Source organism: Artibeus jamaicensis, unplaced genomic scaffold (genome assembly GCF_021234435.1).
Source record: "Artibeus jamaicensis isolate MK-2021 breed Jamaican fruit bat unplaced genomic scaffold, CSHL_Jam_final scaffold_612, whole genome shotgun sequence".
In the NCBI taxonomy this organism is placed as follows: domain Eukaryota; kingdom Metazoa; phylum Chordata; class Mammalia; order Chiroptera; family Phyllostomidae; genus Artibeus; species Artibeus jamaicensis.
In genome coordinates this window covers 8,535,009-8,549,406 of record NW_026522049.1, presented here as the reverse complement: position 1 = coordinate 8,549,406, position 14,398 = coordinate 8,535,009, and the positions used below count along the sequence as shown (strand labels likewise).

At 44.8% G+C, this 14,398-nt stretch overlaps 1 long non-coding RNA gene across 1 annotated transcript in view; it reads right to left on the bottom strand.

Annotated features, from left to right (window-relative positions):
* Positions 1-1,413: 1,413 nt before the first annotated feature.
* The window catches only part of LOC128626441 (uncharacterized), a 47,892-nt gene continuing 34,907 nt past the window's right edge, over positions 1,414-14,398 (bottom strand). Inside the window, exons 2-3 of the long non-coding RNA XR_008390416.1 lie at positions 9,556-9,672; positions 1,414-4,897 (exon numbers count right to left, since the gene is read on the bottom strand). This is a non-coding gene — a long non-coding RNA (uncharacterized LOC128626441). The remainder of the gene's footprint in view (positions 4,898-9,555; positions 9,673-14,398) is intronic.

The following is a 14,398-nucleotide window of genomic DNA, read 5'->3' as shown; positions in this document are numbered from 1 at the left end:
CAGGAAAGCCCTGGTGAGAGATACCTTGGGGAGAAAGTTGAATATGTCTAGAAAAACTTAAATGGTGGGGGTTTATATCCCCAAATTAAAAAAAAAAAAAACAGGAGTGAAAACATAGCAAAATGCACTTGTGATTGAGGAATTATTTTAGGAATATTCGATTGCATTGTTGATAGTAATTTCCGGCCTCTCTTTGTTTTTACTTCTCAAGGCTGGCGGGTGGGTCTCTGCATCTTAAAGTGGTACTTAGCCATCAGTGGTACAGGTGTTGTTGCCTTGATGGAGGTGGTTGTTACTGTCCCTTTTAATCTCTGGACAAAGCCTGACTCCTTCCTCCCCCTCCCACCGAGTGTCCTACTTTTGTAGAAACTATGAGGCTGTAGATCTCAGAAACAGCACTCATTTTAAATACCGTTCCAAAATATTCAGGACAAATTGGAGAGTCCCGAAAATGATGGCCCCGTTCTCTGCAGGGTCTACTCAAAACGAAGCCATTTGGGGTACAAAAAAGCCAGCAAATGTCCTGATGCGCCAAAAAAAAAAAAAGAAGAAGAAAGAAAAAGAAAAAGCAAAGTGTGTTCTGCCCACTACCTATTTCCATTGGAATGTGAATAATGGCTGCAGTTATCAACGAGGCCTGGCTTGATTTATCTTGGTTAATAGGATTAGCATGTCAGCCCCTCTCAAGAATTTCCTAGTGCGTGCGGATCCAGGGTGTCACGGAGGCGCTGGTGTCTTTTTTTCCTCTCCGATGGGCATAATGACGCACCTACAAGCAGAGGGCTTTGGCCCTCACAGAGCAGGCAGATTATCTGTCTACAGTGAAATAAGGCGTGTTGTGGCCACCTTTGCCAACACGCCAAGCCAGAACCCAGTCACTATAAAATAATCCTGTCACCACCACCTGCCCCGTGCCCTGCTCCTGTCTCATTTGTCTCCTGACTGTAATTGAATGGTTGAAAAGCAAAAACGGAGACAAATTCCAGCTGTATGGCGATTTGTTTCTTCCTCCCCTACCTTGGCCCATCATTAGGTATTTTCCCTCTTTGTGCGGCAGGTCAGAGGGTATAAATATAAATTGCATTTTGCATTACTTCTGGATGAGTGAAGCTGTCAAAGCAATAATACGAGCTTTCAGTCCCGCATTCGACCACTTCTTTCCCATATTTTGGCCAGGAGGTCATGTGCAAATTGAACGTGACAACCCAGAAGACATGTCCAACGGACTCGTGTTGTCACTGCGTTCAGCTGCCTAGCTCATAACGACGTTAAAGCGCATTAATCTCCTGCCGAGGCCTGGCAGGAGCGAGGTCTCTCAGAAAGTTCTCATCAGTGGTGACATTGCATCTGAACGTCGTAGGCTGCAGTGACCTACAATATTTTGCACCTAAGACTTGTGAGGACATGATGCTTAGAAAGACCGGGCCAGCGTGAACAAGGTGAAGAGTTAAGGCCCCTTTAACACACGCTTGCACGCACACAGAAACTGGGGAATACACAAGCTTCTATTTGAATTTATGCTATATTTTCAGGCTCCGATAGCAATGGGGTTGAAAATCATTTCCATTGTTGTTTGCACAATGGAGATGTCAGTCAGGAAGGCCCCTTAAAAATATGATTGACCTTATTAGCCCTGCATAACAAAAATTATAGTTAGAGCAATTTATTATCTTCCTCATTAAAAGATAACCCTCCTGAGATCACAGGAGTCAGAAACTTCTGTCCATCTGAAAAGACCTAAATGTCTCGGCGGATTAGTAATTGGCTACCGACGTGACCCCTCCGCGTCTCGCCCAGATTGCGGAGAGCTGGTGTTCGCTGACAGGGTGTTTGATGATTTCTAGACGCGGCGCGGCTGCCTCCGCTCCTGTTCCAAATGGGCAGGTGTCTACATCAGAGTTGGCAACCTGGTTGGCACGCTCTGAGCGTGGCCCAAGAGCGGATGGTTGATGGGGAATCAACTTCCTTCCCTTCTGTGATGCTGGTGTGGGGACAGGGCAGAAATGAAGATGCTGGAGGTGGAGGTGTTGATGTGGGTTTGTGCAGCGGAGGCAGGCGGATGCCCTTTGGTTCCGAGGGGCTCCGTAGGCAACCACGTCTGTCCTGCATCTGTCTGTCCCTTCACCAGGTTGTACTCAAGTACGCAGACAAAAGTCCTCCAAAGGCACTTCATCTTTGCTAGGATGCTCATGTCGGTCTGCGTAAGTCCAGTAATATACACCGAGGGTTCCTTTTACACTCTGTTAAATAAGCATTCTTGTCATTCATCTTTGTCTTTCTCAGAGGAAGCCCCCCTATTTCCACCTCCTCTGTATGTGAGATGAACTGTACGTACTTAAGATTAAATGCAAGGAGATGGTAACTGGCCCGCCGCGTCTGGGAGCACCGGGTCCCTCGTAGGAAAGAGCCCTATGTCCTCGGTGGGTAAAGTCACTTTTTACCCCATTGCACGTAAGTGGTGACTCTCAGCCCTGTCATTGTGTTTCCTCTGAGTTCACTCTCCCTCATAATCCTCGCATTCCCAAGTTACTATTCACACACGTGACTCATTTCCTAAGTGTTATGATAAAGCAAGGTATGAGCCAGATTCTCAAGAAAGAAAACAAAACCATGATAACGCCCCCAGATCTGAAGTCCTTTTATTGTCTAACATCTATTGTGCTTTCACAAGTATTGAAGTTGTTTTAAGCTTGAGGAATGATTAAAAGGGAGAAAGAAACAAAGGGGAAAACGAACCACTTCTGACTATAAATTAAAGCAAAATTTAATTCAAAACATTAGATAACAATACACTTAAAACCTGTAATTTTATTAACCAGTGTCGCTCCAACAAATTTATTTTAAAAAATTAAACAGTGAGACAGCTGTGTAGATATAGAAGAGATTTGTGTTTAATTTGGGGTAACTTTTCAGGGTGTCGTGGTTCTGAAGAATATTTACTGTCTCAGAATTTAAAAGTGTTAAGCTTCCGGTCACAAGATGTTATAGTTTTACTCCTTCGTCCTAACTTTTCCTTTCTCTTCCTAGTGAAATACTTGTATAAATCTGGCATCGATTTTTTGTTTCCTTTTACTCCACAAAGTGCCAGAAACTGTAGCCATGCAGATCAGCGAGTCTAACTCCTCCCCTCCTACGAGATGCATTTTGTGACCGTGGCACATCAGTTATTTCTCTGGGCCTCGGTTTTTGCATCTGTAATATGGGGATATTTTTTAATCTACAGGTCTGCTGAAGGTGTCATAGCATAACCTGCTCTCTGTGTCCCTGGAAAAAGAATTAGTTCTCAGTAAACCACCATGATTTCCACCGATGCTGGTGATGGTAGAACCCCTGTAAGTATGGAGCCAAAATGCTGATACCATAACGCTACGTGAAGCGTTCGGGATGGTGGCTAAACGGAGCAGGCTTTCAGTAGTTGGGGGGTGGGTCATTGTTGTTTCAGTCAGAAAACCAGTGGAAATGGGGGAAATACTCACTTTGGGGAGGAAATCCATTATTTTTTTTAAATTTTGTTTTCTTTTATTGATTCTAGAGAGAGATGAAGGGAGGGAGAAAGAGAGGGAGAGAAACATCGATCACTTGCCTTGCCAACACTCCCTGACCAAGAACGAGGCCCAAAATCCAGGCATGTGCCCTGCCCGAGAATCGACCCCGTGACCTGTGGTTTGCAGGATGATGCCCAACCAACTAAGCCGTGTTGGCCAAGGTGGGAAGTCCATTCTTCAAGGGTTCCAGTTGGTGGTTCTCTGTTTCTGGGTGTAGAGGCTTAGTTGGCATGAATGAAGCTAAGGTTGGGAATGGTCACCCTTTGTCCCGTGACTACAGCCCGTGATCCCTTCCTTCTCACAAGTCCATCCCAGTAGGTTGAGGTGAGAGTCCCCAGCAAGAGCCAGTGAAGGGGCCGGCCCAAGTCTGCCTCTACCACTGAAGGAAACAGTCAAAGCCAACTCAGATAACGTATTCCAGCAACCCAACACTCTGTCTTGAGATCTGGAGGGTGTAGAGAGTTGGGGTATACGGCTTGTGTCCTGACATTATTAATTCACTTCCAAGAAAAGGATCAAGGCCTTCCAGAGTCTGCAATGAAGGATAAACCATGGTACTGTTGACAGACTCATTCCGAAGGAGAACAAAACAAAGGAACCAGTAGGAAGAGCCAGACACTCCTTAGAAAACTTAACTCTCCCTGGGAAGGAGACATTGGCCCTAGTTCATAGGGATCTTCACACTGAGCCAATAATTACATTGTACTGAGGCCTTTGCACAGGGTCCCTATGTCGTGAATAACATTTCATGTTGCAAATAATGTTCATTCTATTCCTTGGAAGGTTTTCTTGTGCCAGAGTTCATGGGTATCATCTCCCCAGAGGGGTGCGGGGGTGGAGAAGAATTGGAAGTTTGCTGTTTGTTTATATTGCTTTTTTTTCTATTACCGTTGATCTCCTTCTGCCCCCTTCTACCCCCACTCACTTTCCTCCAAACCATGTATGTGTCCTGGCTGCTTCTGCACATAAAACCAAGCGTTCCTTGAGTGATTAGGTGGAAAACCAGTTCATCACTGGAAGCCCTGTTCCTCGTGCATTGATTGGATCAGGCATGTTCATGCCCAGCGATGTTTAAAACTTCTAATCTCCCCACTTCAGCAACAAAGCTGAACAGCATCCAGTTCACTCCATTCTCTCTCGACATGACTGCCTTGTTCTGAAAGAGCACATTGGATTTAGTAAGAATGAAAATGCAGACGAGGAGAAGCAACTTCTCTACCCAGTCATTGCCGAAGACCCCCAGGGCCAAGCACTTGGTGTCTGCCAGTCGCCTGCTTTGGCGACCAGGGGGAGCAGCTCCGATGACAAGCCCACAGATGGATGCGTCGTGTGATTAATGGCAGCTGCCGGGCCTGGTGGTGGGAGGGCAGAAAATGGTAAGAGCCATGAGCGAGCCCCCTTTTCAGTTTAATGCTCCTTCCAAGGTTTGGAGTAGGGAGGGATCAGGAAAAATTCCAGCCCCCTTTCTCTGCGGGCAAAACTGAAGGCGGCACCCTTTTCCTTTCTTCAGTGTTGCTGGCCAACACTGGCCCTTTCATGGGGAGGTGTAGTAACTTCTTGATCAGCTCATCAAATTATATTCTTCCTTCCTTCCTTCCTTCCTTCCTTCCTTCCTTCCTTCCTTCCTTCCTTCCTTCCTCCCTCCCTCCCTCCCTTCCTTCCTCTCTCATTTTGCTTGCTCTTTATTTTCCCCTTACCTCCTCTTTCTCCTTTTCCTCCCAAGCCCTGCCTCACTTTAGCAACCTCCGAGTTCAAGCTTGCCCATGAGAAGGGGCTGTCCTCAGGGTCTCTGAGGGACAGGTGAGATTGTGCCAAACTGGGAAGCACTAGAACAGGTAACCTGAGGCCCTCGGCAACCCCCAACCCAGGCCCTCTGAACAGACCCGGCTCAGGAGCATCGAATGCATCAGGGTTGCAGGAGTCTGTTTCAATTTCGCTCATTTGTTTGTCATTCCTTGGATTCCACATGTAAGTGAAAATCGTAGGGTATTTGTCTTTCTCTGATTCACTTATTGCACAAAGGCTATAAAACGTGAGAATTTGAATGAGCGGCTCTGGGGCAAGCAACAGGGTCACGAACCAGCCAGCTGCTCAAGAGGGAAAGAATAGATACAAGAAAAAAAGATTCTGACCGCTAATTCAATGGTATTTTCTGCAACTACCTACGTTAATTCATGAATTAAGTATGCAAAACGTTTTTTAAAAAGGATAAAGGATACCAAGATTCTACCATTTGAAATGGGCCAAACTTGAAAATTGCCTCAGAATCACACCCCAAGTTGAGCGTTTTTCCCTGTGATGGCTTAAAACCTAACTTCGCTTTTCAGAACATATGAGAAAGTTGTAAAATCAAAATATGGAGAAGATAGGAAAGGGTGGAAAAATCTTCCTTCAGTTCTGTCTCCAAGCCCCTCCCACCCAAACTCACCAATGCCCATTTCTAAAATGAATAGACTTTTGCAGAGATCAATTTTAGGTTTTTAGAAAAATTGAGTACAGGGTATGAGTAGGAGGTAGAAAATATGAGAAAGTATATATATATATTCTCTCACACACTTCCCAACCTTTTCCCCCTATTACTAACACTTTGCTTTAGTGTGGTATATTTGTTATAGCTGGTATAATATTGTGGGCTAAAGTTCATTGGTTAGGGTTTGGTTTTTGGCATTGTGGGTTTGGGCAAATATATAACGATATGTATGAATTCAATTATGTTTCACTGCCCTAGAAATCTCCTATGTTCTACCTCTTCATCACCCCTCTCCACAAAACTTCTGGCAATAGCTAATCTTTGTACTGTCTCCATAGTTTTGCCTTTTCTAGGATATTCTACAGTGGAGATCTTACAGGATGTAGCTGTAACAGACTGGCTTCTTTCACTTTAGTAACAGGCAGGTAAGATTCCTCTGTGTCTGGTCGTGGCTTGACAACTCATTTCTTTTTATGGTGTGTAATATCCCACGGTCTGGATGAACCACAGTTTGCTTGTCCGTTCACTACTGAAGGATATCTTGATGGATTCTACATTTGGACAAATGATGCATCGGTCTGCTGTAAACATGTGTGCAGGGTTTTTTATTTTTTTATTTTTTTTATTTTATTTTATTATTTTTATTTATTTATCTTTAGAGGGGAAGGGAAGGAGAGAGGGGAGAAATAGTTTCGGGCAGGTTTTTATGTGGATGTAAACCTTCGGCTCCTTTGGACATGACTACTGGATCATATGGCATGAGTATGCTTAGTTTGGCAAGTCATTACCGGGCTGTCTCCAAACCCAATGTCGTTTTGGTGGTTTAAGGTCAATATCAGTATCTAAGTAAATAGATACTTTGCAAAGATGGAGACTCTGGTGGATGGTAGACATCAAGGCAAGAGCTACTCTCTAGAGCATGAGCTTTGTCAAGATTTTATGTATTTATTTTTAGAGGGGAAGGGAGAGAGAAAGGGAGGGAGAGAAACATCAATGTGTGGTTGCCTCTCACACGCCCCCTCCTGGGGACCTGGACCACAACCCAGCCATGTGCCCTGACTGGGAATCAAACCAGCGACCCTTTGGTTCGCAGGCCGGTGCTCAGTCCACTGAGCTGCACCAGTCAGGGAAGAGCGTGACCTTTAACACGTAGATACAGACAACAGTGTGGTGATAACTGGAAGGAAAGAGAACCTGGGGGTAGGTGGAAGTGAGCAAAGGTGGGGGTGGGGGGGAGTGGGGATGGAAAGAGACCTTGCTCGGGGCAGTGGGCTCACCATGCTGTGTGCAGGTGATATGTTGCGGAGTTGTGCACTTGAAACCTGTATGGTTTTACAAATGCATGTCACCCTAGTAAATTCAATATTTAAAAAAAAAAAGAGCATGGCCTTGATCAAGCTACAGGGGTTCACTTCTTGCCTTTGCTATTTGCTCTGGGACCTCAGGCAAGTTCCTTAGCCTTTCAATGCCTAGTTTTTCCTCAGGTGCACTTACACTTGGTGATTCCATACTCAGGCCCTAGGGTTCCAAGAACTACCTGAAATGTCCTGTGTTTGTCTTAGCACATCCCCAAATAGGTGCTCAGTAAATGGCATCTCTTTCTATACCTTCCTGCAAAACCCAGCATCTTCCCCCCGCAAACAGCCAGTGCATTTTTCAGTGACAAATCTCTGTAAGAGTACAGGCAGGAGTACCAATGGCAGAAAAATCTGGTCCTTGCAAAATCCGGGGAGAAAAGAAAACTATAGCAGCTAAAATATAAGGAAACCCAAATTAGAAAGAAACATAGGTTCTGGTCCAGGGATTAAATTCCCTCACCCTTTTCCCACTCCTGGTTCCCCTTAGTGACTTGCTGGCTGGAAAGCCTCTGGGATTAGGAAATGCCCTCTCTCTGGGGACCTGCCAAAGCCTGTTCCGCTGACACCCAGGCTAACCCTGCGCTGGCGGGTGGCAAGACACCTCCCTACCCCGAGGGCCTGACTCATCCCTGTCTTTCTTCCGTAGACAACTCCACACTCGCAGACAGAGGAGCCCCATTAAGCAATCCAAGAGGTAATCTTTTTCAATTTCTTTGGGCAATTCTTGTCTGATGACATAATGATAGATGCTAACAGTGAAAGCTAAAGGCAGTGTGGCTGTATCTCTTTGTATTGGCTTTATTTGGGAAACGCACAAACAAACCAGAAAAGGAACTGTCCCATGCTCACGCCTTATTAATAATCTACGGGTCACCACAATACCTACCTGCCAGGGGCCCGGAAGGAAGCCTTCGAGTGCGCGTCTACCAGCTGATTTACCTTTGTGGCAGCAGATAACTAGTTTCCCTGTTTTAACTACACGGACAGGGCTTAGGCATCAGGAGGTCAGAGCGTGTGGAATTAGTTTGAAAATGAAAGGGTACACAATGAACTTCAGGGCGTGCGGCAGAAAAGCAGGCACTCACTAATAGAGGTCTTACCACTAATTCAGGGCCTAGCATAGACATTCACATGTGCAAGTGCCCAATAGCTTTCTTACAAGTGACAGAGAGAGAAGGCAGGCAGAGGCAGGGGATCGGAGGGAGGGGGGAGGGAGGAATACGAGGTAATAGAAAGTGCAGGAAAAAGGGGATCACTATAGACATCTCCCTACTCTATGACAGTCCCCAAGTGCCCTGGCCCTTTTTTGTTGTTGTTTTCCTCTTTCCTCTCCCTTCTCCTCTTCACAGAAACACCAAAATGAAAACAGAAAGCAAATCATCCCTGTCTGAGTTACCCTGCAGACCCCGATTTGATCTGTCTGGGTTATTTTTTTAAAAGATTTCATTTATTTATTTTTAAAAAGGAGGGGGAAGAGAGGGAGAGAAACATCAGCGTGCAACCCAGGCATGCTCCCTGACTGGGAATCAAACCTGCAACCTTTGGGTTTGCAAGCTGACACTCAATTCACTGAGCCGCACCAGCCAGGGCAAAATACAGATTTTTTCATTTCAGGGTAGGGAAAAATCTTGCAGGACTTTCCCTAAGTCATTGGATAATTTCCTCTTGACAGTAACATTGCAAAAGTCAAAGGAAGGGCACAAGAAATTGGGATTCTTTGAAGCTGTGCATGTGGAGATGTACATTTTGGTAAAAATCTAGAGAAAATGTGGTCTTGGGATAGTTCCACATTTTCTTGATAATTTCATTTTATTAGTAACTCACACTTGAGGTGTCCATTTATTTAATAAAATAGGTGTCTATTCCATTTAATTAAAAAAAACTTGATTCTACTCTAGCGATGTAGAAATTGGAACAAAGATTGCTCAAATCTCCTTTAAGCTATTTCCTATAGGTTATAAAATTCCAAGCTGGACAGAGCTGTAACAGGGTGTATATGAGTGTGAATTAAGTTAAAAAAATCTTTTAAAAAAAGCTTTCCATTGCTTTTGATGAATTTCCCTTTTTTTGTGCAGAAAAATCAAGAAGATAAGAAAAATGAGAAAGGCCCTCATACAATAGCAGTATAGAAGAGCTAATACATGGTTATCTAATTTATCGTCTTCATCTCTCATTTGCTCACCTTCAGGAATACGGTTCAGGAACGCCACAGCTCCAGACCTGCACAAGAAATTGAGTGCAATGTAGATTCATTCACTCACGACGAGACATTTCAAAAGTTAGAATGACCAAATCTGGGCTGGAAAATAAGAGACATTTACTTAGGCATTAAAGATAGGTGCCGGGCCGCAAAACTGATAGACAAGGTCCCGTAAGAGACTGGGCGTCTCAGAGAAGTCAGTGTGGAGGAAATTGAAAGCAAGTTATAGGAAATACTTCTTCACTGGGTAGAATTTGTTCTGGGGAATTCGCTGCCATGGGCGGGCATAAAGTCAACCACAGGATAATGTAACACCCACTCTTCTGCCCAGTTGAGGAGGGCGGAAGCCATTCATTTGCCTGCTTTCAGGGGGTCACAATTGATTACAAGGTGGGTCAGCGAAAAAATACCCCCCCACTTGATCAGGATAATTAAAAAGTGTTTGCTCATGCTCATGTGTCCTAGAAATAGGAAATACGATATAAAATATCACAGACCTGACCAAGTAAGACAGATGTTTTTGGACAGGGTGAAAAAAATTAAATAATGTAAAAATCAAGTCCAGAAACAAATTAAAAATAGTCCTGAAATGTTTTTTTAAAGATTTTTATTTATTTTTTTACAGTGGAGAAGGGAGGGAGGAGAGAGAGAGAAACATCGATCGATGGCCTCTTGCAAATTCCCAACTGGGGGTCTGGCTCACAACCCAGGCACGTGCCGTGACCTGGAATCGAACTGGCGACCTTTCCGTTTGCAGGCTGGTGCTTAACCCACTGAGCCACACCAGTCAGAGCCTGGAATACTTTTTTTAATTGGAAGCATTTTTCTTCTGGTCATATGAATATTACACAATGTTTTCGTTTTTTAACCCAGCTCTCTGACACACATTCTCAGCGTACCTCTGCTGAACTTGCAAATAAATACTGTGCGTGAATTTCTTTTAATCCAAAGACATGGAGTTTAGTGAAAAAGGGTTGCATACCCAGTAAGTATTAAGGCCATGTGAACTTTGAGGTCGTGATGTCGAATATCAGTAATGAAGCCCGTTGACAACGTCATCACAGTTTTAATTCAGCTTTTTTGGCCCCCCTCCACCTCTTCCACGTATTTTTCTAGAAAATTTGGGGTCGTCTCCAGGACTACATTTCATGCTACTAGACATGTTGAAAGCAATCTCGCACCTTTGACATTCTAATCCAGAAGCTTCCGAAGGAGGAACCAGAAAAGCATTTTGTGTGGTTGGAGCCTACATTTCCATTCGGGGACGAAAGAATGTCACACAATCTACAAAAAGGGGGGGGGCAAGAAATATTGATTTAAAAATTACAGAGCAAATTAAAATTCAAAATAAGTCATTGTGAAATTTGGCCTTTGAGTTTCTAGGAAGCACAGAAGTGCTCAGAAAGCCTCCTTGCCACCTACTGGGAGCCAGGACGTGTTGCTGGCTTTAACGGACAAGGGAATGTCTAGCTTCATTATGCCGGTGAAGGAAAAAGCAAAAGAAAAGATAAAAAGTGTCCAGAAGTTCTTCCATGGTGCGCTGCCATCATCTGCAAGGGTCTTTAGAGTTTGGACATCCTTATTTTCGTAAGCACAATTTTTTATCTCAATATGCTTTTTCATTTGTTTTATCGTTGACACCATTATAATTGTCCCCATTTCTCCCCCCAGCCTTTGTCCCCTTCCGCCCAGCCCCGCCCGCCCTCTGGCCATCCCCACACTGTTGTCTGCATCCGTGGGTCAGGCGTGTATGTTCTTCGGTTAACCCTTCCCCTTCTTTCACCCAGTGCCCCCCAGCCCCTCCCCTCTGACAGCGGTCTGTCTGCTCCATGTGTCCACGCCTCTGGTTCTATTTGGTTCATCAGTTTATTTTGTTCTTTGGATTCCACCGAGAAGTTCAATCACATGCAAGTCTTGCTCTGACTGGCTCATTTTACTCAGCAGCATAATCTCCAGGTCCATCCGTGCTGTCGCCAAAGATAAGAATTCCTTTCTGTTTGCAGCCGCATAGTGTTCTGTTGCATAAGCGCGTGTTATTGAAACACTGCCCTGCCCTCAAAGTGAAAAAGATAAGAGCAGATAGCTCCACGTGAATGTCAAGGGAGTTAGTTCTCCATGGTTGCTTGACGATGGCTGGGTTGGAAGTTCCCCGGCAGATTCCTGAATCGGAGCCTGGGCCACCCCCTGCTGGAAGCATTCCTGGTGGCGCGAGCCCATCTATGGAGCAAGAATAGCTGGGGCCCAGGCCCAGCCCTGCCTCTCGTCAGCTGGGTCACCCTGGGCACACCATTCCACTCCCCTTGCCTCAGCACCCTCATTTGCAAAACAGGACATAGTGCCTACCTACCTCGGAGAACTGTGCCTGGCACATGTATTCAGACGTTGTTATTCTTCCATTCCCCCAACGGCCCGGGCTTTAGGGGAAGTCACCAGAAGGAAAAGGGACAGGGGAGGCCCTTTCCTCATTCACAAAATCTGGTTCCCACCCTCTCTAATGTCCCCTCTCCTGTCTTCACATCTGAGAACTCCCCCAGTGGGAGTCAGGGGCTCCTCATAGCCCTCTATTCATCCACCACCATTTCTCATTATCTGAATGATTCACCATTAGGCTCTACTCGGGAGGGGGTTGGTCGTGTTCATGCATGACTGCTGGCTGTCGCTGACTTCTGTTTCTGACACCGTTCAGCAGTTGCAAATGGATGAGAGACACACCAAGACCAACAGGTAAGCCAACCTCTTCTCAGCCCTTGCTTGCTTGACTCTGCGGATCCACCACTGTGTTGAGGCTGCCCGGATACAGTGAACGCTTGACCATTGTATCTGACCAAAGCCGGCGTCACAGAAGAGCCAGTACTGGAGTTGTGTAGAAATAACTGGTTTCTCCTTTATAAAACTAATAAAAGGAAAATCTAATGTAGACATTAGGAGAACTTCAGAGTAAAATGGAAGACATGCATTCTCTGGGGCTTATTTAGTCTAAGAAGAGAGACTCACATTGGGCAGTGGTGTATTTAGATCAATTTAAACTGAATTGTTGATTCATGTTGCAGAGTTTCTACTTCCCTCTGAGGATATGGAAAAGAGTATTAACCTCGTAATCTTTTGAACGCGTACGGCATGTATACAGGGCTTTGTGGTGGGTGTTTGGAATGGAAAAAACAACAGGTCGAGCAATTAGGTTAGGAGAGTGAGGTGAAGGGCTTATTGGGCAGAGTCACTGTCCCACTTTACCCGAACCTGATGGATGTAGTTCCCAAAGACAATCCAGGTGACGGTCCCAGGGCCTTATTTCTTTTGTGAACACAGATTGAATCTCCTTTCAGATACCTGTGGCAACAACTCTACCAATAACCAGCATCTTCAAGCACAGGCTACGTACAGAACCTCTGCAAAGCATTGCCCAGGCAACATGTCATTTAATCATTGCGGGAAACCATGAGGTATGGAATGATCCTAACAATACAGAAGAGTCATGCGAGGCTAAGTCATGTGCCTAAGTCATGGCCAAGGTCACACAGCTAACAATCCACCGAGCCAGTCTTCAAACCATTGGGCATCCAATCCCGGGGTTTTTCCTCATAGCTTCTAGCCAATACCACTGCCCTTGCCCCAACTCGGAGAGTCAGATACAGTGGGAAAAATCTGAGGCCTGGAATCCAAAGATTCACATTAATTACCAGCTTGAGTAGGCCATTCCCTCTCTGTTTCATCACCGATGATATGAGAATGATAACATTATTATCTGCCCTGCCTGTGTCTTGAAGCTCCAAGACATGCAAGAACTTAGGACGAAAGCACGCACTGAACAAACACTGTTTGGTAGGATTTATTTACGAGCACAGATCTGCTGATGGATTTATATGAACTGAGTTGGTATTTAGGGAGCATTTGATATATGACAGTTGAAAGTGATGAAATAAAAATGATGGAGTCTTCCCACACAGATAAGTGGTTGTTATTGGAAGCAGGTAGGGGCTGTCCCATAACCGTGCACTCCGGGCGTGGGGACAGTAATTGGCTCCTACGGGAAAGGCGGACACCACAGACAAGGTTCCCCTTCTGAACACAGTCGTGCTTAGGGCCAGCTCTGCTTACAGATTAAGCAAAGGTAAACCCATTTGAATGACAGGGATTTCCTGGGGATTGAAAAAGACGATCTTATCTAAAGAATACCCTAGAATCTTCGGATTTACTTATTTGTAAAAGACCCTATCACTTACGAGATTTTAAAATTGTATTCTATAGCGTATACATTCTCCTCCCCCTCATCTAGGTTTCTATTAGAAAATGAAAATGTAAAAGATGTTATCTACCTCTGGTCCGTGTGCAAAGCTCTGGGAAAATGTAGTGTTAAAGACAAGAAGGGAACTTGAGATTCAATTTCATCTATCAGATTTTTCCACCCATTTTTAGCATCCTGACTCTTCTTGTCACACAAAATGGCATCCTTAACTATAATAATTTATTTTCTTGCCTGCACAGAGTTGAGTACTAGGAGAGAGGTCTGCAGTTTTTCTCCATCCAGCATCCACTCCTCCTGTAAGTAATAGTGCCTCAATTTTCCTTGAAAACACCACCGCTCTCTCATTTCAAAGTTTTTAGATTTATATATATTTTTTTAAGATTTGGGGGGAGTTTTTAAGATTTTTATTTTTATAGAGAGGGGAAGGGAGGGAAAAGAAGCGGGAGAGAAACATTGTGTGGTTGCCTCTCATGCACCCCCAACTAGGGACCTGGCCCACAGGCCAGGCATGTGCCCTGACTGTCAGGACTCTTGATAGCTGCTCAGGAATAGAAAGTACAAATGAGCTCTGGCTTGTGTGGC